Genomic DNA, 273 nt, shown 5'->3' with positions numbered 1-273 from the left:
TGCCCACCAGCATCCTTCTGAATGAACGGGCTTTTCGACAGCTCCACACCACTCCAACCGCCTTGTCAGACACCGATCTCCAACGCCTGGTGCACCTTCTCACCTCGAAACACTCTTCATCGTAGCAGAGCTGATGTGAACCAGGATGCGCTCTAAAACCTTATACACTAAACCTGGTTTTCAATCGGCATTCGTTTTTCTCCAGCACACCAGTTAATCACACCCAAACTGTGACTCTATAAAAGGATCAGCTTTTAAAACCCCGGAATCGTT

This window comes from Megalops cyprinoides, chromosome 8 (genome assembly GCF_013368585.1).
Source record: "Megalops cyprinoides isolate fMegCyp1 chromosome 8, fMegCyp1.pri, whole genome shotgun sequence".
In the NCBI taxonomy this organism is placed as follows: Eukaryota; Metazoa; Chordata; class Actinopteri; order Elopiformes; family Megalopidae; genus Megalops; species Megalops cyprinoides.
The sequence above is the reverse complement of the archived record's forward strand: the minus strand, read 5'-3'. Positions refer to the sequence as shown.